General features: G+C 38.8%; 1 pseudogene across 4 annotated transcripts in view; it reads left to right on the forward strand.

Moving 5' to 3' along the window:
- The first annotated feature begins 1,094 nt into the window (after positions 1-1,094).
- LOC149247110 (putative apyrase 7 pseudogene) overlaps positions 1,095-22,074 on the forward strand; it is a 48,830-nt pseudogene continuing 27,850 nt past the window's right edge. For all 4 annotated transcript variants that reach the window (XR_016266600.1, XR_016266601.1, XR_016266602.1 and 1 more), the window contains exon 1: positions 1,095-1,256. The product of XR_016266600.1 is annotated as a putative apyrase 7 pseudogene, transcript variant X2 (transcript). The remainder of the gene's footprint in view (positions 1,257-22,074) is intronic.

Raw genomic sequence — 22,074 nt, forward strand, 5'->3', positions numbered from 1 at the left:
AACCCATCTTAACCAAATATTTATCAAATTCTGAAAGGGATCACATCTATTGATGTGCAAACCTTTCTTCAAGTTTTGCACTTCAAAAAAGGTTTACACCTCAAGAATTTTGATCCCTCTTTGAGCTTGATAGATCCAAAGTTAAGATGATATATATATATATATATATATATATATATATATATATATATATATATGAAAAAATCATTTTGAAAAATATTTCAACATTATTTATATATAGGGAGAGAGAAAACCAATTTTATATAGAAAAATAGAGAGATATAAATATTTTTTATTTTATTAATTGATCTGTAATTCTTTTTATCTTTAATATGGAGTTGAAAAAAAAACAAAAATAATTCTATATATATATATATATATATTTTCCATGTAATTAATATATGTTTTTTTACTTATAATATATGATTTTCTATGCCATTGAGATGTGTACTTAAAAATATAATGATAACAAAAAAAACATTTTAATGTGAATAATTGATTAGAGTGTTGTTCCAAATAAACAAATGTGTAGTTCTTTTTATATTTACTATAAATTTAGTTAACACATAATGTATGTGTATTAATTTTACATTTATAAAGTGTTGTGAGAGATCAAATTAAGTGTTTAAAGAAAATATGTACCTAAAAAATAGCTCTTCTAATAGTGAATAAATATAAAATGGTGAATAAATATAATGTTAATATCTTATTAAACTTATCATAATTCATTTGTCAAACCAACAGTGAAGATAACCATCTCTAGTTGTTAAAGGTGAATGCTCACTGACTCATCACCCTTAATCAAGGAAAACCATGCCAGGCTTTCATTTTACTCCAGCCATATGCCTCTGGGTCTTCGACCTTTACCTTGTTTTTTAATGTCCGATAAAGACGAACTCTTAACCAAACAGAAATACTAATTGAAAAATTATATTCAAATCAAATATAATTTATTATTTTATTTGTATTTATTTAAATAATTTTATTGACATTACTCATATATGCCTGAGCGTTTACATAAACATTGACGTGTTTTCCACCCACCAATATTGCGATAGTTTGAGGCATTATACAAATACCTTCGCTCTAAATCACATTTTGCCAAGAAACGGAGACGAGGTGGGGCGTTCGGCCGTTTTGAGTGGAAAGCCGAATCCCCGTCTATCCCAAAATTGGAGAAATTCTTCCAACCTGGAGAGGCCAATTTGTAAATCGACTGTTCATCCCACGGCCTCTATAGCTTACTTGCAGCTCAGGTATAGTTCAGAAATATATATTTCCACCCAAAAAGCTAATATTAGTTTAAGTCGGGCGAATTTTTAATGGCCATATTTACAATTGCAATGAAATAGAGTGCTGTGTAAACAGGATTTCATGATCTGTTACTGCTCGAAGAGAATTTTACAATTAGGTATTGAAAGCAATTCCTCTGACACAAATAGATAGTAACAGTAGCTTGAAAACCATCAAAGAACAATCCTGTCTAATTTGATGTCAAGAGAATTGTAGTACCCAATTAAACAATTTTTTATGTTAGAATAAACAAAGCTTTAATGTTGGCAATTGGGTTCTTCTAGGCTCGTGGGACGAACACTTCAGGTCCTCGGACCTCTGACAATGCTTACTTTTGCAGATTCATAAGATTTCCAAAATGATTAGGCATCCGTGTTGGATTCTCGCTGTTATTATTGCACGGGTAGAAGCTAGGTGTATTCTACAGCTAGAGAGGAGCTGCAGGTGGTGTGATCCATTCTCTTGGTGTGTATGCGCCTCTGTAACGGGACATTGGATCTAGATGGTAGATTGGGTGCACTAAATATGGGCATTAGCGGAAATCCTTCTAAACCAGATCCCATATAATATCCCCATGGAGGTTGCAAAGATATGCAAGCTCGAGGGCATATCATACCGGGGTTTAGATGGATCTGTGCTACTTTTTATCCTGGTCCTGCTTCCATTTGTCCCAATTCTACTTAATGCTGCCTTAGCAAGGTTGGCTAATTTTGTAACATTTGACCCACAAGTTACCGGGATTGTGATGGCATTAGAATAGTAACAGAGAATTTGTAAGACTCTTTTGTGTCTTGTCCGACTGCAATAGCCAAATGGTCATCATAACATTTAGCAATTTTACAAGGCCTCGTAATGTAATATTAATAACAATTGCACACCTTTTCCGAGTGCTCATAATTTGAATTCAGAGCCGAATCTGACATGCGAGTTCTCCTTGTCTATGTTGGGAGAGATCTCTATGATGTAAATTTTTTGATTTATTGTTTGCTAGTGAAATGTAAGATTCATAGTCCGGTCAGCGTAGCCTTGTATCCACACCCGTACGAAAATGTTGGGTCCACACAGAATCTACAGGCTAATGTTGGGTCCACATAGAATCCATAGGCAAATGCTTTCCCAGAAATATCAGGGGATACATAGATTATGTCAACAGGCATCAGCAAGAGATTTCTGCTATGCATGACAATGAAAAACGTATTGAGAATCAAATACTTGTGTTTGGACCGTGTTTTTCCTTTTTGCACAAATTTGTGAAATCCCAGTGTCTCAAGGAGAGCCCACAAGCCTGCTGTTTTGCAGAGTCTGACAAATTTGTAAGAGGAAGCAACAAGGAGCAAGATGGCCAGTGTTGGAGCTGAGGTGGGGCTTCTAATTTTTTCTCTCAACTTTAATCTTTCAAGCATAATGGCACTATGAAACCTTTACCACAGGGAGGAGCACTAGCGAAATCAGATAGTGAGATTTAGTGGAACAAAGAAAACCGCAAAAGATGAGGAAGAAAGCCATAGTCTAGAGGTTGCAAGTTTTTTGACAAAAATCCTAAAACAAGTAGGCTGGTAAAGCTGGAAAAAAGCCCGAGCAAAATATCTTTTTATTTTTTAAAACCAAAACAGTAAAATATTTATTATATTAAAAGGGTGTCGCTAATTCTAACAGCGATATACAAAAAGACAGTTTCAGGAGTTTCAGAGCTCAGATTTAAACAGCTCTCTGATACTACATAGCAACGTGTACAACAGACTGAAATAAGTGTTACAGCCTTTCCTGCATGTAGTCTGTGTAACAAAAACCCCTGGTATCCGGATGACTTTACAAAACATGACAGTTAGTGTAAAACATGGAGTCTATTTGCCTCATTCTGACCGATATCTGAATGGGGGGGAGTGTTGATGCTCACTATTCATCGGTTCCTTGAGCTGGTGAACTGTCTATTCTTCCTTGAAGTCAGCTTGGGCACAGTTGACTGAAACATTGATGTTTGAGGCGGAGGAGAGGGTATCCTTCGAAAGATTAAGTGCCAGATTTCTCAGCATATTGCATTGGCTTCCAGAATATCAATCCTCTGTTTTTGTTGAACCAGCAAATTCATTATGGATATATGTTGAGGAACACAGAGATGTTTGTTCTCATACACTTTGGTTGTGACTGAGAGCAAGGAGGTCCTGTTGGACTTAATGTACCCTTCATGCCTTCTCAATGCCCTCTTGAATTCCAACACTTCCCTGTGATCCATGGCTGTCCTCAAAAGGCCAAGCCAAACTAAAAATAAAACCAGATTGTGTAGGATAAGACCAAAACAAAGGCCTCAATTCCAGAGAGATAATGAGGATTCCCCTCCACTCAGATTTAAAAAACATGCTACCAGAACAGAGTCCCTGCAAGAGAAGATCCTTCACAAAATTGCAGAATCCCCTTCACAAAATACGCAGCAACAGACATACCTCAGGAAAGACAGACTTGGATATAAAATCTACTTGAAGCAGAGATGTGAGAACAATTTCCTGGAAAACCTTTTTAAATTGCCACAAGGACTAGAAAAGCGGAAGCAAAACGCAATGGTGAAACCACTTCTCAGAATTGAAATCAAACAGCCTGGATTCTAAACAAGCCGCCCTATTCCTGGGGAATTGCTTACATGAGAGCCAAATCCCTGAGGATCCCAAATGCTCTTTTCCGCAAATCCTTGCCTTCCTTGATGCATTATCCGACAGAGCTGATGGATTTTCATATTGGAACATTCATTAGTCAAGGCTGGCATTAATTCTTGAATGCAAGAGAGGTTGGGTGCCTGCCTTGATGCACTAGTCTCGAAGTAATGGAGGTGATATGTTGGATATGTTTGATTTGAAGCCATCTGGATAATTAATGCAATGGATGTGCCAAAGGAATTTGAAACCTTAGGGGATGTTGCAAGATAGATGCACCCCATTTTTTCAAGCTCACCTTTGGGGATTTTGGTGGCCTTCTTGGCCATTAGGTCTGCCTCTGCATTATGTTCTCATTTCAAATGATTTTGTCTATTGAATTTGCCTCCTTAGTTGCACGAGCTATAGCTGTAACGAACTTGTTAGCTGATGATCTCCCAAGCATCACCTTGATGATTAGTATGCAATCTCCTAAGATAATTAATGATTCAACCTTGCATTCTTTTGCTGTGAGGAGTCCTCTTAGGAGGGCATATGCTTTTGCTATATTATTTGGACCCGTTCCAAGTTCCCATGCATAGGATGCTATTTTTAATCCTTTGGGATAAATTAGGATCTCCCTTGCACATGCCACCACATTCATTAACCATCACATTATATATTTACGTTGAAGTATCTTATAGAAAAGTTAAAAAACACACAAAAAAAAGAAAATCTTAGGTGAGATTAGATAATTTTATTAATGTCCACAAATGACCAAAAAGTAAGTCAATGGGACTCAAAAGTACAATCTAGTAGAGACATATACAATGAGTGCCATCTCCCATAAGCTGAAGGTAAAACATAAAGATAAAGAAGCTAAACTATTGCATGAAAACAGTAACCAAAAATCAAAATCAGAACCCCAGAAACAATGAAATAAAGGGCTACACAACATCGGAAGTAGGTGCAAAATAGGAGGGGAAGGAGGAACTCAATACACCAACATCAAAAAGGGAGGAAGACGAAGAAGAAGGCATCTTTGTTGGACTGTCAATCAAAGAGAAGGGGCCAAAATATTGATTACTGATGTCCTTAAGGTGAGACCAATTTTAAGAGGGTTGGGCTATGAAACCCTAGGGGGTAGGCAAGATCAGTCTGTTGAGACTCTCCTGACACTTGAGATCGTGGGAAAAACTTGGTAGTTTGGGTCATGAAGTGGGCTGTTGAACATTGGCCATGCCAACAGCTAAGATGATATCTGTTGAGGTCAGGAACTAAAGTTTTTCAAAAGCCTTGTGGAGGTGGGTGGTACAACTTTGTAGCATTGATAGGCTAGTAAGACAACTTTGACATGTTTGAGAGGAACAAATAATTAGTCTTAGTAGACTTATCATTGACATCTTTGAGTCTTTCACAACTGTTATCATGAGACTACGAGATAGTTAAAGGTTGGCTTATCACATCTCACAAGCTCTTGGACTTCATTAGGAGCAAGGTCGCACTCCTAAGACACTCTGCTCCCGAGGAGTTTTGGAAAATGACACTCCTGCTCTCAAAAACGCTCCCTTATATATATATATATATATATTGCTTTTATATTCAGAAAAGCATCTAAAATGCCAAATTAGTTGCAAAATATATGAAAACATACACAGCAATGAAGATAAAAATGACATTCATAGTATATTAATGGTTAATCATTCAAGCATCAACCATCTAGAATCTAGATTCCATCAATCACAAACAAACATACAAATTTTTAAGCCATATAATAGAAAGTAGGCCATTCTCTTACGGAATGAAATAGGCTATCTAGTAACTGTCAACAATAACGTGACCAAATAGTTATGTTTATAGAATAGGCCATCTACACACTGAAGAAGTGTTCAATTCTGAGAGCACCCATGTTGTCAAATGTTGTAGCTATTGGGGTAGCACTGCCATGCCTCCACTGTTGGAGAATGTAGCTATGGTTGGTCTTTATAATGCCATTGTTATTTTTGTATTTGGAAAAACAATTTATTATATTTTTCACCAGCATGTTCTTCATGCTTAATTTTGATTAAATTATATTCTTGTAAGTCATGTTCTTCATGACAAGAAAAGAAGAACAAATTTTTTATTTGTTACACAGTCTCAAGATCCTCCACAAGTGCCAAGTTGGCCAGCATCAAAGACAAGTCGGCCAGCATCAAAATCAAGTCGGACTGCTTTCTCATTCGCACCCATTCAAGCTAGTTGATGAATATATATATACACAATTTGGTTCAGACATTAAGCTGCAAGCATCAATTCAATTCAGTCATCTATCTAATGTGAAGGTCTGCTATTGGAGCTACAAATACTAGTCTTTCTCAAATTCATTACTGAATGCCATCCGAAGTCATCTCAAGATAGAAATGTCTGTTCTACTATCCACGAGAATCACAGAAGGAGTATATCAAAGTAAAGGGAGATTGTTTGTATTAATCTGAGTTCATCTGAAGCCTGGAACGAAATCCGAGTTCATCCGAAGTTTGAAAGGAGATCCAAGTTTACCCGAAGTCTGGAAGAAGTTTGTTGAAGCATCCAAAGTTACAGGAAGCACGAAATTACAGTGAGAGCCAAGGTCTGTAATAGTTGGTGTGCACAGAAGGAATAGAGATCCTAAAAGTCTATTACAGAAATCCGAAAAGATATACTACAGGGGTTTTGTTATAATACAAAGATCAGAAGTCTTGCTGGAAGAAGTTCAAAGTCTTGCAGAATTATGATCCAAAGTATTTTGAAATCAAGAAGTGAGAACACTCCAACATTGTCTTAAAAGAATTGCTATAGGACTATCCTCTTGATGATCTCGGTGGAGCAGGTATTGAAGAATTGAAGAAACTGGCTTTAGCACTTGTGGAGGGCTACATTGACTTTGATTTCTCTTGTTGATTTGAAGATTTCTCTGAGAAGAAAGTTGCTGGGTTTTTTCCCCACAGGGGTTTTCCTAGGATAAATTGTTGTCTCTTTTCGTGCGTATTGTGAACTTACTCTTATGGTAATTGCTTTATGAAGAAAGATTAAAATAAGAACATAATATTCACAAGTAATTATCAAGTTAAGGAATTTCATCATCTTCCTTGAAATTCCAACATGGTATCAAAGCTTATGGTTGAAAAGCTGTGAAGGAAGGGACAGTGAGATCAAGATCTTTCTTGGAGACTAAATCTTTATAGAAGAGACACTAATATTCTAATCTTATTTATACTAATGGCATCCTCAATGAAGTCACAAAACAAATTACAAGGAGCTTCAAATTTTAGAGCCTAGAAGACAAAGATGGATCTTATCCTTGCAAGAAACAAAGTTTTGGACATTGTGAAAGGCAAAATCACAGAACCATCAGATGATGCAGGGAAAGAAAAATTCAAGGAAAATGACATAATTTCCATGAGCCTCATTGTGGATTCAGTCAAAGACAATCTAATTCCCTATATCTCCAACTTAGATACTTCAAAGAGGATGTATGATGCTCTCTCTAAACTGTTATAATAAAAAATATTGGTCTACTTAAACAATGAGCTCCGAATTATCAAGGTCACAAAAGATGACACCCTGTCTTCATATTTTGTAAGGATCTCTCGTCTAAGAGATGAACTTCAAGCAATTGATGAATCATGAGATCATCCCTGATAAAGAACTTGTACTTTCAACACTTCTAGGATTACCTAGATCTTGGAATGCTTTTGTAGTTGGTATAAATAGCTGGAAATAAGCTCCATCTTTTGAAGAATTGTGGACAGATTGCTCTCAAGAAGAAGCTAGACTTACACTAATGGAAGGAAAACTAGAAGAAGAAGAAAATTCTATCTCTAATGCTTATACAACTCGCTTTAAGAAGAAAGGAGATAGTAAGAAATCTGGTTCTCAAAAATGCTCAAATAAAAATCAACAAAGGAGGACAGATTTATCAAAGATTCAATGTTTCCTGTTGTCACTCACTGCTTTATCAGTCATCAGTTGCTTCAAATGCCCAATAGCAGTGAAGTTTGATGCTAATTTTTGAGCCATAGAAGCTATCAGAGCTTAATCAGACCCTCTCCATTGCCTAGTGCTCGGAAAGAGCTTTCCAACGGTATATGGAAGTCCAAAAATGGACTCTTAGAGCAGAAGGTAAAGCATTTTGAAGATTACCCTTGGAAAGCCCAGCAAGCAAAGGAAAAAACGCCAAAAGATAAAGGCAAATCACAATCGGGGGGGCCCCGGGCACATAACATCCTGCAATATTGGCATATCGATGGAGCAAAGGGTTGCCACTCTAAAACCTTGCAGGGGCGTGATATTGCGATGCGGTGTTGTATCGCTGGGGAACGCCGAAAGGAATTAACAAAGGAAATTCCATGAAAAACCAAGGCCGGGCGGCCCATTTCTCTCTCCTCCACATGGTGGTACGAAAATCGACCATCTTGCAATCCCGCAATTCCGCGATCTCACAGTGTTGCGACCCCACAATCCCACAACGCCACGACCCCGCAGTGCCGCAGTGTTGCAACCCTGTAGTCTCACATGGTCCCCGCAATACTTGATGGGCCATCCTTAAGGAATTGCGGGGGAAAACACACTGATAGTGTTAAAACGCCGGGGAGGACAGAGGCTGATTTACACTGAAAATTACTGAAAAAACCAAGGATAGGCGGACCCCCTTTCTCTCTCCTTCGGGGGGCCACGTGGTAGACTACCGGCAGTCCCGCGATCCCGCAGTCCCGCAACATCACGCGATATCGCCGATTTGCAATCCAATGTAAAAGCACCGGGGGAGGCTGGAAAAGATTAACAAAGGAAATGCATGGAAAAACCAAGGCCAGGGGAACCCTTTCTCTCTCCTCCACGTGGCAGTACGGCATATCGGCAATAGGCAATCCTGCATTATCGGCGATCGCAGGAACAGAAGGGCTACCTCACCAAAAACCTTGTGGGGTTGCTGGGGAAGGCCGAAATTATTTAACAAAGGAAACCCATGCAAAAACAGGGCTGGGCAGGCCATTTTCTCTCTCTTCCTAGGGGCCATGTGGCACAATATGATTTGTCCTGATGGCTGACATGGCAGCTAACGTCATCAATGACGTGGTTGTACGGGGGACACGTGTCTCTTAGTTTTGGCATTTTCAGGGGTCCTATGGGGCCATTTCTGGGTGACACGTGGCAGTGATGACATCACCCCACAGATCCGCGATCGGCGATCGCGTGAAGTAAAGTTCATTCCCCCGCCAATATCCCTCCCGCCCTGCGATTGCGATTGCAATGAGTAAAAAGGCCCTCGAATGCAATAAGTTATTATAGCATGGTCTATAAACATTTTGCGTCCGGGATATCGGCTGATGCGGTATAAAGAGTTATCAAAGGCGTTTCTGGTATAACAAAGGAAAAGGCCCCCTGAACAATAGTTGAGAGCCTTAGCCCCTGAGGGCTAAGCGCTCGGTCACAGCCCGCGGTCAGGTGATATGAATAAGCAGAAAGGGGTTGAAGCAAAAGGGGGTCCAAGGGGAAATCAGAGCTCGCCTGTTTCATCTTATTTTTGTGTTAAAGGTCCGCACCCGACAAACTGCTTGTTACATCATAAAACGCATCCCTAGGTGTATCAGAGCGCTGAAAAGGATTGCGCAGAGCTTTAAAGAACGTATGGGTCGACAGCTGGGGTGTTGAATGGAAGTATGGAGCATTCAAGTCAGGTATGGGCGCATTCAAGATAAGGCCCTCTCGTAGCACACATCCAGAGTCGGCGCCGAAGGCATTTAAGGGAGAATGGACAGTGGACTGCCTCAGCAACAGAAAAGAGCATGATGACAGGGACGTGGCTTGATCAGGGGCCTCCACTGGAACAACAAGGGGACACCTCCTCCTCCATCTTTCCTTTTTCCTCCTTCCATTAGTTCTGCAGTTAGCATTTATTTCCAAGAAAGGGAGTAGATCCCTATTGTAATCTTTTTAGGCAGTAGGAGCTATCACAGGCCAGGGCAGCTAATACATCAAATAGTTGGCCTTTGGCTAAGATATTTTGTAACAGCTATTCCAGCTCCCTCTCTTCTTATAAATAGGGGGAAGCAATATTATACAGATGTTCCAAAATTTCTCACCCACAGGGTCTGAGTTTTGTGATGCCATTTGGTTCTAATATGTCTATTCACAGGGGGCTTCATTAATATCGTGCTGAATGTATGGACTGGTTATTTGGACCCTTTGAGATAAATGGTGTTTCCCTGTTGATTCCAAGCATGATTAATGTGCAACATGTTCCTCTCGGTAATCTCATTTCATCTGTGTTTTTCTTCCTTTGAAATAGTATAATGAATGCAGTTGGTTCCTCTTCAATCTATGGATTTATCTTAGCTTCTCATAGAAGACAGTACTGTGCTTATCACAGACCTATATGTGTTATTCACTAGCATTGCAGTACCTATAAAATTACAGATTTACTTGTGCATTTGATTAACCTGTAGGACCTGTATTAGTCCAGATCTACATTAGCTTTTGGCAGAAAATGATACCCATGTCATGTTTGATCTGAAACCTTCTTTTGCACTCCTCTACTTCTATCATTTCACCGGAAAACCATGGTTTAGGATTCTGTGTTGTTTACAACCCTATCCATCGAATTCCACTTTCTGTTGGAACATTGCTGCCTAGGATTCTGTTTGTTACAACCCTATGCATCTATTTCCCTCCTTCCTCTCCTTCTCTCCACCATTACTACAACTTCAGTTTTAAGCTGTCTCATTTTCGTGTGTCGACCACTAGAAGAAGAAGTCATTTCTCTTTGAGATTGCCCCAATATACCCCCAACATTTGGATCCATGAGTTGACCTGAATCTACCTCATTGAAGGCTTATTGAACCAAGCCCCTCCTATTACCTTTTTTACGTGACAATTGGAGTGCTGAAAACCCCTCACAAATAATCTCTTAAGCACTCCTCTATTTAAGATGTCCTAGGCACTGGTCTACAATCAACCTAGAGGTTGTCTCTAGGAGGCTTTCTATCTCCCCTACAACACTTGTGCCACAGGGTGCTAGATTTAGCTACAACATTTCCATTGTCACAAATTTGGTAATTATAGAAACCAATGTCTTGAAAGAAAGAATGACAATAAGAAAAAAGAAAGAGATCAGGTCGCTGTTGTTGACACTAACGAACCAACAAAGAAGACCAAAACAAAAGATTTTGATGTCAAAGATTTGTACTATTAAACAACAGAAGGTTTAGGGTTTTTGACAAAACCCTAGTGTAATATATCCTTTGTGTAAAAATATATTTAGGATTTTGAATCATATGCATAATTGACTTTAGGATTTGTTATTTGCAAAAAGAACAATTAGGGTTTTACAACTTTTTGATTTCTAGGGTTTGCGAGTCTAGAAAAGCTTGATAAGAGAATTCCTATGGTTTGGACAAAACCCTAGGATGAGTTTTTGATATGAAGAAAAACCCTTATGATATCTAGATCAATGATGACAAGAAATACATGATCAAGAGGGCGCTGTTGTTGTTCATAAAAGTTAAGTACTCTATCTCTCCTCTTTTACTATTATTGATTTTTCTTTAGTAAATAAAGTCTCTTGTTTTATTTCCTTTACTTGATTGTAGCTATTCTTTTGTGATCTCTTTGAAGATATTTGTAGGTACATGATTGAGCTAGAAGAAGTTATAATATCAAAACGAAGTTTGTGACAAGTCTTGGATTCAGAGGGAGCTTCAAAGGGAGCTTTGAATCTTGAAAGGACTATAGATTCAGAAAGAGCTTTGAAGAACCTTGAATTTAAGCTTTGGACTCAGAGGGAGCAATCCAATTCTCAAATTTTGTGGTATATGCCTTCAATATTATCTTTATATTATATTATATTTTATAAAGCTGTGATAGGTCTAGGGTTTGACCAAGATAATGGCAACCTTGTAATATAAGAACCCTTTAGGGTTTTGACCCTATGGTATGAGGAGTTGAATGTCAGATGTTCTTGAAGGTTTGACCTTGATGATGAAAAACCTGTACTAGTCTATATACCATGAGGTTAAGGTGCCTACCAAATCATGATGACTAGTTATTGTACCTTAGGCTGAATAACTTGTATGATGGTACGTAGGGTTGGTACATTGGCAAGAAGCGTAGATGGTACTTGGATCCCTATGAGATGTAGGGATGGTACCTTGGCAGAACACTAGATGGTACCTAGATCCCTATGAGATGTAGGGTTGATACCTTGGCAGTAGCCTAGATGGTATCTAGATCCCGGAAAAAATATTTGTTGGGTTGATACTGTTAAATTTTGGAGTTAACATGTTCTTTTCTTAGGTCAGTTACTTCATTAGATTATAAGCCCATTAGCAATTCCATTATTCCATAAGCTATCACATTAACCATAGGATAGTAATCGAAGAAAGAACATTGAACATAAGTGCAAAAGGCAAGCCAAGACAAGAGAACACATGAATTGGCTCAAGCCAAGGAAAAACCCCAAGATGGGGAAAACCCTGTATTAATTCTTCTTATTATTAATATCAAATATTCAGCAAAGAGAAAGAGAGTACAATAACATTGACTTGCCATTTGACAATCTAATAACAATGTTCTTAGACAGGAAGATGGCCTAATCAATCCTCAATTATGGCAAAACATGCTTCAAGAGCTGGTGCCTTCATTTTTGCAATAATGATCATTGGTTAGGGTTTACTGTTAACCTGCTATACCTTATTTTCTCCTCTTTTAGACCTCCTCAATCACTGCGGTTATGCCTCTAATAATCTCTGCTCGTCTTCGCTGTCAACATAGGTTGGAAATTAGCCCTTCAGCTAGACATCCGCCTTCCTGAGCAAGGGATATAGGTTTGCAGCCTATTCTGTAGCACTGAAATACCTTTCGGCCTTTTGGTTCCAAGATAAACAGGCCTGCGGCCTAACTGGGACACCGCACAAAGGAAGTGACTTGTTGAAGGAGAGTTCCATGCCTAAAAGTCATGCCAAAACATCATCCAGAATTGCCCTAAAGCTTGCTGCTAGTTGCCTTCTATTAACTCGAACCTGTGGGAGACAAAGTAGCTAAAGAACAAACCCAAACATCACGTCGTCGTAGCTTCTCCAAGATGCAGCTCTCTCAGAAGTATTACACGAGATTTGGATGTGTGAAATAAGGTGGGAGGACTCTTCCTTTTATAGGAGATGGAGAGGGGTTCCAATTGATAATTTTACCCCAAGTCGACCTTATCAATTTTCACATATGATGACTTTAATTCAAAAACACATTTCTCCTTGACCGAATATGATGATCTTTAGGTCGATTTTGGTTCTCTTGAAGAGAGGAATTTAATGCAATAATTATCTTCATCAAATGAGCTGTCCAAAGTGGAATTTGGCCCTAGTTGCCAATTTTAACACTCCCTCTCAACTAGGGAGAATTCCACCTGCCAATCCATCCATTATCATGCCATCCTGTCGTCATATACTATCTCTGCATCTCGTCTCAACTCTGTTGAACACTGATATAGATAATGAAGAAGAATTGATCGAGAGTGAGTCACAAGACCTTGCCACTCTCCATTGACAAAAGTCAGTCCACATAACCAGGGGTCGAACCCCAATCGGACTTGATCCAAAGTGATCAAGTTATTTGAGCATCATGCATCCTAGACATAGGGAGTATGACAATACACGATGCGTCCATCAGTAGTGCTATGGTCCCTATCCACTTTTCCCAACTCATTGGCCAGATGAGAGGTACTTCCCATGTGTCCCAAACTACATGGGTAGGATGATACTGGAGCAATAATAGGGAAAGAATAAATCACATCCTACTCACAACCACATGTAGGGAAAGGATGAACCACATCCTACAGTCACATATCACAACCATCATAGGGAAAGGATAAACCACATCCTACAGTCACATGTCACAACCATCGTAGGGAAAGGATAAACCACATCCTACACACATGCAAATCACCGAGAGTAGGGAAAGGATGAACCACATCCTACATGCATGCCAACCAACAATTTTAGGAAGGATCCTACACGTAGGGAAAGGATGAACCACATCCCACCGACATGTCAACCACATATTTAGTTAATAAGCATCCTACACGTGGGAAAAGGTTGAACCATGTCCCATCGACATGTCCACATGTGACAACAAGTAGATGCCTATATGCATCTCTCACTGGGGTATTTGCAGGAGAAGGTGAACCACTCATCCTGCTCATATGCCATAGGGGAAGGTGAACCACTCATCCTGCTCATATGCCATAGGAGAAGGTGAACCACTCATCCTATGCATATCTCATCAATCGTAGGGGAAGGTGAACCACTCACCCTACACACATGACAACCGTCATAGGGGAAGGTGAATCACTCACCCTATGTGTTGCTCATAGCATCAAGAAGTACCCCAGACCCCCTCAGGAGCTTCCAGGGCTCAATGTTCAAGCGGGACCCTCTTATTAGGGTCTATCCATGACTAACAGCTTCTTTCCAAGAGGCTATGAAAGGATGTCAAAAATCTGCTCATCTCATCAAAAATGATAAAGCTTGGAGGCTCTCCAATGTATTATATCCAAATGGCTCATGGATGAGTTTTCTGTTTTCATAAGACAAACTTGCTGCTAAGAACTTTTAGCCTCAACAGTGCTTCCAGTGTAACCAAATCAAGAGATATCAAACTGTCGACCGGGCTAGCATCAAAATATTCATGGAGTCTTAGATTCCAGCAGATAATAAAATCACAGAGATATTTCAATGAGCAGTTATCCAATATATGAGGCTCATCCATAGATCAATTCATAGTGAGGCATATGACTGATAGGGTGATTAATCAAGAACAACAGGGATCCCACAAGGTATACATATGCAGATCAACGACTTCTCCACCTCATCAGACCTTTAAGTGTAGAAAACAAGACCGGATCTTTCTATATTGACTTTGAAAATCAACTCACTATTAATAAACGAGAGGGTCATAAATCAATATCTTAATAATCTAATTTACATGGCTTGTCCATAACTCCCACTAAATATAGAGGCAGTGACCTTGCCAAAACATAATCGTTGACCCGCCTGAAACCTGTCCGTTTTCTTGCTATATAGTATAGAACCTTAGGTCTATGTGCCAAAGTCATCAATCATGATCATGCAGCTTTTCAAGTAATAGGGATATATCAAAGGCATCGTCAGAATCATCATAATCAGTGCTCATGTCTTGCCTTTATCAGGCAAGAAGAGTCATCGTGCTATTCTATAGCTCCCTCTGAAGTCTTACTTCAATTGATCATTAGGCCTTCATCACTCTGCTCCTCATCTTTAAGGTGAGGCTTTATCATGCTGCAATTATATCAGCTAACTTGTCCAAACATGCTCTGCCCAACGGTGATTCTAAACAACAATGAATTCAACTTAGCCGAATCATACATGTACTTTTAACCTATGTCACACGGTTCGAGTTCGACAACGATTAAGTTCGATTCGAGTTTGAATTTTCCAATCAGGTTCGAATGAGGTTCGGCATTAGGTTCGACTATACATATTTTTCAATATATATATATATATATATATGACAAAATAATAGAAAATTCAAAATCAATCCATAAACACATGAACACAAATCCTTATTAGTAAACATACATCAATAATGTAATCATTCTAAACATACATGTACCCCTAAACCCCCACAAAGTGTACAATGGGAAATGTGAATTCAGCTAGGTTCTGAGCACCAATTATGGAGATGGCAGAACTATGCAAATGGCAGGTAGGAGGACCATGTAGATGGCAGTGGCACCAGTTTAACCTTTTCAAGACACCGCAGAGTAGGACTATGTAGATGGAAGATGGCACCATTGCTACTTTCTCTGGACACACCAACATATTCATATAATAACTAAGGAAATTTGCTGAGCATAAATCTCTGAATATTTGCTAGCATTACTTCAATTCAGAATTGAAAATTATTCATAATTATTTATGAAGTACATCTTTTGAGTCACATATGAGATACATCTTTTAACTAAGATATGAGTGAATATAATGTCAGAGATGCCAAGGTCAGAGGCCAAATAAGACTTCCAATTTTTTTATTGACTAAACTAGTATGTGATATGCTATCGAAAAAATGAAATAACAAACTAATACTTTGAGTTAATTGTTTTTAATCGCTGTAAACGGCTTATATTTCAAAGCATATCGATTACCATAGTCACGATGTGACAGTGAAAGCAAAACTGCCGTTGCAAGATGTGCTTGCTTCTGCTGCCTACAAGCTTCGGTTGTCAGGGTGTACTCGAGAGAAAACGCGTTTGTGGCTCAGTTTAAACTTTAATGTCGACGACAACGATTCGGCTAAAAAAATTAAAAAAATGTCGCGTGATGTCATTAACAGTCAATACCATTCACCGACATTTTAAAATCATTGTGATGGACAAGCCAACTAGTCGTCAGAATCTTTCCGTGCTTTCGAAGGCAATGTGACCGTGTTCATGGTGGTGCAAGGAGCCACGATGTTGATTCTGTACCAAAAAAATTCAACGGTTTAAACTTTAATACAACACCCTGCGAACATATTCTTCCAACTCTGAAAGAGATAGCGAGAGGGTATGCGGCCCGCTGTTTTCCTTCGAAAACCGTCCAGGAAAACCCTCCCGAAAACCATCGAACTTCAAAAAATTACATCAGGTTCGTTTAGGTTCGATCCGGTTCGTTCAGGTTCGACCGGTTCGTTCAGGTTCGAATTCGTCTTTAGGTTCGATTTGAGGTTCGGCTTTCAGGTTCGCCGAACCTGAACGAACCTTAATTTTTTTTACAGGTTCGGCGAATTTCGAACCTGAAGGTTCAGGTTCGCCGAACCCTGTGGCTTAGCTTTTAACTATATGAAGAGATCGCGAGACTTGTTCTGAATTTTGCCTTGGAGAGGTTTGCTCTGTTGCTTTTGAACTGACAACTACCAACCTGAATGAGCCAAGATGACTTTAAGCAATACTAGTTCATAGTTCTTATTGGTACTGCTCTGAATATCTTCTGTCACACTCTAGATGGACCAGAGGGAGACCAAGAAATGTATATCATTAAATCAAGATGTGTCAAGGTATTTCTCAGCCACAACTCCAAATTCCAGAATGTGTTGTCAATATGCTTGAGATATATATAATAGTCGATTTAGCAGATTTCCGAGATAGGACAAACTGACTTCTGCCTCAAGGATTTGATACTTGCCATTGGTTGATGTAGCCATAGTGTTCATTACCTAGTCAAGATCTTGGCCTTCATAGTTCAGGTCCCTTCCTTGATGTATATATATACCACAACAAAGTGACTCAAATTTTGTTGCTTGAACTGAATTTTAATCTTGTCACAGCAAGGTAATATGTCTTGGCTGATTTTATTCTCTTAAGTATATGACTAGGCTGCCTTCTCATACTTGAATCATGAGAATAGGTTTTACATACCTTAGTTATCACAATCATTTCTTCAAGGAGATATGTCACTGTTATTCATGAAAAGTTTCGGTCTCTTTATTGTGATAAGGTTAACTGCAGGTCTATGCATATATCACAATCTGTCCACAAATTTGCACATCTGCAGGAGGGCATCTTTCAATTACGGGACTGAAACTGAAACAATTCAACAAGCAACATTCAAGCATACCTTCTCTGTCTATTCTTTGATGAGAATGGCTTATAACAATGATATAGTGAAATGGTGAAGGCCCGACTGCTGACATCCTTATTATTGATCTGTCTTTTGAATTTTCACTCAGAATTGATGCCTGTCAGGTATACATATAACCCTAGTGCTGCTGCAAGGTAACGATGGGACTCGATCTGGCAAGTGACACCTTCCGCTTTGCTGGGAGACAAAATTAATGCTGATGATTGGATGATCAGACTGTAGGCTGGTGCAATGCACACATTCAGCGCTGCCTACAGGCATGCCATTAATGTGTACATGTGATATATCATAGATTGGAATGTGGCCACAAGAATATATTAGATTTGAATCTAGATCACAAGAATCAACTCTCGCTTGAAATGATTTGAGTGTAATTAGATCATAGGTAAATGTGCAAACTTCCTTGTTCATATGTCGATCTGAAGAATAAGATGAAAGCATAGAATTTGCACAGTTTGACTTCTTTGGGCAGACACAAAACAAGAATATATATACAAGACACTTCATATCCATATCGCTGTAGATAAGGCACAACCTTTCACCGTTGAAGAGAAAACACATTGCTACAGGAGTGATACCTTTTCAGAATAGGCTGAGAATCAAATTTGCTATATAAGAATTGTCACACAAGGTCCAACCAGCGAGTGATTTATGAGGGACCAATGCCAACCAGCCAAGGTCGCAAGGCTTAAATGCTATCACAGAAGCTATTCTTAAACTGAGCCTCAGACAACACTTCAATTTCAGAGATTGTCCACAAAATTCATCCAGGAATGCGAGATAAGTCTCTGCTCTTTTATGGAGTTCAAACAGATCACAATTATGCTATGGATCATGCACAATCTTCACCTCCTTTGCTGGCCTACGAGGCACTGAGAAAAGATCCAAACGATGCAACCATCAAGCCATTGTAACATCTAAATCGTCCAAAGATGAGACCGCATATATAAGGATGCCTTAGGAGTAGATCAAGGTTGCTGAAGTATAGACATCAATCACGCGATTTACCTTAAGGTGATTCAGAAATCATGCCCAGGTTTAGTAAAACAAGACCACAGGAGTATTTTAGAACAAGACCTAGGCCGCAGGATAGATAAATCAAGGGGCTGCGTATGTTTCACATGTTTGTCACCACAGAAATTACTCTTAATGATTAGACCAAGGCCGCAGGGACAATCTGTAAATACCTTAGGATCACAGGACAGAGAGATGTTGTTTTAAAGCCCTGCACTTTTCACCACATATGTGCTCTTTATGTTCAGAATTTGAATTGTGAACGGAGCCAAGACCCTTCTGCAAGATAAGATAATAAAAGACCTCTTCAATTTGCCTCACGTCAGATCAATGCTTTCATAGGACCGAATCGATTTGCAGAAGATAATATCACAAGATAATTTGATCAAGTGCTTTTGTTCAAGGGCTGAAATAGACTCGAATGATCTTGAGTCCTAACCAGGACTGGAATCATAGTTCACACTTCAGAAATTCTCCATATGCCATTGCTCAAGACTGTGCAGGAAGTATGGAAACTTGTCAACGAACTTTCCTTAGAGATTGCTCTCTCTTTACTCCAGCTTGAGCTTGTCTTCACCTGAGCTCTGATACCATGTTAAATTTTGGAGTTAACATGTTCTTTGCTTAGGTCAGTTACTTCTTTAGATTATAAGCCCATTAGCAATCCCATTATTCCATTAGCAATCACATTAACCATAGGATAGTAACTGAAGAAAGAACATTGAACATAAGTGTAGAAGACAAGCCAAGACAAGAGAACGCAAGAATTGGCTCAAGCCAGGGTAAAACCTCAAGATGGGGAAAACCCTTTATCAATTCTTCTTTTTATTAATATCTAATATTTAGTAGAGAGAGAGAGAGAGAGAGAGTACAATAAAATTGACTTGCCATTTGACGATCTAATAACAATGTCCATAGACAGGAAGATCGCCCAATCAATCCTCAATTCTGGCAAAACATGCTTCAAGAGTTGGTGCCTTCTTTTTTGCAATACTGATCATTGGTTAGGGTTTACTGTTAACTTGCTATACCTTCTCTTCTCCTCTTTCAGACCTCAATCACTGCGGTTATGCCTCTAATCCAATGTTGCGAACATCAGCATCAGGATAAAATCGGCAAGGGTCCAGGAAACCAAAAAATCGTAAAAATAGGGAAAATATCGGTAAAAATCGACAAACATCGGCAAAATTAAGATACCATAAAAATATTTGTAAAAATTGGCAAACATCTGCTAGGCCAAAAAATCGTGATTTCAAGATAAAATTGGGATGTTATCGAGATGTTTGCAACACTGCTCTAATCATCTCTGCTCTTCTTCGCTGTCAACACAAGCTAGTAATTAGCCCTTCAACTAGACATCCGCCTTCCAGAGCAAGGAATATAGGCGTGCGGCCTATTTTGTAGCACTAAAATACCTTTCGGCCTTCTGTTTCCAAGACAAATAGGCTTGTGGCCTAACTGGGACACCACACAAAGAAAGCGGCTTGTTGAAGGAGAGTTCCATGCCTAAAAGTCATGCCAAAACATCATCCATACTTGCCCTAAAGCCTGCGGCTAGTTGCCTTCTATTAACTCGAACCTGTGGGAGACAAAGTAGCTAAAGAGCAAACCCAAACATCACGTCCTCCTAGCTTCTCCAAGCTGCGGCTCTCATAGAAGTATCACACAAGGGATTTGGATGTGTGAAATAAGGTAGGAGGACTCTTCCTTTTATAGGAGATGGAGAGGGGTTCCAATTGATAATTTTATCCCAAGCCGACCTTTTCAATTTGCACATGTGATGACTTTAATTCAAAAACAAATTTCTCCTTGACCGAATTTGATGATCTTTAGGTCGATTTTGGTCCTCTCGAAGAATGTAATTTAATGCAATAATTATCTTCATCAAATGATTTGTCCAAAGTGGAATTTGGCTCTAGTTGCCAATTTTAATAGATACCTTGGCAATAGCCTAGATGGTATCTAGATCCCTAAAACAATATTTGTTGGGTTGATACCTTACCAGTAGCCTAGATGGTATTTAAATCCTGAAACAATATTTGTTGGGTTGATACCTTGGCAACAACCTAGATGGTATCTAGATCCTTGAAACAATATTTTTTGGGTTGATACCTTGGCAGTAGCCTAGATGGTATCTAGATCCCTTGAATTGTATGTGTTGATGCCTAGATGTTACTTGGATCCCTAGATCAACATGTCTTTTGGATTGGTGTCTTAACAATAGCCTAGATAACACCTAAAGTCCTAGAGAAAAGAATGTTTGTTGGATTGGCACCTTGACTGTGAAGAGAGGGCTCCTATCATTATGATTTTGGTCAAAGAGTAGTTATGAAGGTAGCTCAGATATACAGATTCCTCCCAGTATCTTGCTCAAAACTCTTTAAAGTGAGCTTGTTTAGTATCAGACCTAGGATAAGGTATTTCAAGTTTCACCTAGACAATGTATGAAGATTAGTTGTTTGATGGTGAACCATGATCATATATCAACATGTATTGATTATGTTGTAGTACCATTGGTTAGGAACCTGGATAATGGTACTATGAAATGTGTAACCTTATTCTTAAAGAAATCTTACAACAGAGAATATCTAGATAGTCATTATGAATACCTCCCTCGCTAAGAGGGAGTGTTGGAGAATGTAGCTATGGTCGGTCTTCATAATGCCATTGTTATCTTTGTATTTGGAAAAACAATTTATTATATTTGTCACCATGTTCTTCATGCTTAATTTTGATTAATTTATATTCTTGTAAGTCATGTTCTTCATGCAAGAAAAGAAGAAAACGATATTTATTTGTTACATAGTCTGAAGATCCTCCATAAGTGCTAGGTCGGCCAACATCAAGATCAAGCCAGCTTGCTTCCTCATTCGTACCCATTCAAGCCAGTCGATGAATTATATATATATACAATTCAGTTCACACATTAAGCATCAATTCAGTTTAGTCATCTATCTAATGCGAAGGTTTGCAATTGGAACAACAGATACTAGTCTTTCTCAAATTCATTTTTGAATGCCATCCGAAGTCATCTGAAGATAGAAAAGTCTGTTCTACTATCCACGAGAATCACAAAAGGAGTATATCAAAGTAAAGGGGGTTTGTTTGTACTAATCTGAGTTCATCCGAAGTTTGGAAAGAAATCTGAGTTAATCCGAAGTCTGAAAGGAGATCCAAGTTTACCTGAAGTTTGAAAGAAGTCTGTTGAAGCATCCAAAGTTACAGGAAGCACAAAATTACAATGAGAGTCGAGGTCTGTAATAGTTTGTGTGCACAAATAGAGATCCTAAAAGTCTACCACAAAAATCCGAAAATATATACTACAAGGGTTTTGTTATAATACAAAGATCAAAAGTCTTGCTAGAAGAAGTCTGAAGTCTTGCAGAATAGCGATTTGAAGTATTTTGAAATCAAGAAGTGAGATCACTCCAACATTGTCTTAAAGGAATTTCTAGAGGACTATCCTCTTGATGATC

Source organism: Pinus tabuliformis, chromosome 7, assembly GCF_031772625.1.
Source record: "Pinus tabuliformis cultivar Carrire ecotype Pingquan chromosome 7, CPIR1, whole genome shotgun sequence".
Taxonomy (NCBI): Eukaryota; Viridiplantae; Streptophyta; class Pinopsida; order Pinales; family Pinaceae; genus Pinus; species Pinus tabuliformis.